Source organism: Alligator sinensis, unplaced genomic scaffold, assembly GCF_000455745.1.
Source record: "Alligator sinensis unplaced genomic scaffold, ASM45574v1 scaffold1511_1, whole genome shotgun sequence".
NCBI classification, from domain to species: domain Eukaryota; kingdom Metazoa; phylum Chordata; order Crocodylia; family Alligatoridae; genus Alligator; species Alligator sinensis.
Genome location: NW_005843139.1, coordinates 71558 through 71935, shown reverse-complemented (window position 1 = coordinate 71935; position 378 = coordinate 71558).

Here is a 378-nt window from a genome sequence, read left to right as displayed (position 1 = left end):
CTTGGACGAGGGAGTGACGTGTACTCTGTCCAAGTTTGCAGATGACACAAAACTGTGGGGAGATGTGGACACGCCGGAGGGCAGGGAACAACTACAAGCAGACCTGGACAGGTTGGACAAGTGGGCAGAAAACAACAGAATGCAGTTCAACAAGGAGAAATGCAAAGTGCTGCACCTAGGGAGGAAAAATGTCCAGCACACCTACAGCCTAGGGAATGACCTGCTGGGTGGCACGGAAGTGGAAAGGGATCTTGGAGTCCTAGTGGACTCCAAGATGAACATGAGTCAGCAGTGTGATGAAGCCATCAAAAAAGCCAATGGCACTTTATCGTGCATCAGCAGATGCATGACGAATAGGTCCAAGGAGGTGACACTTCC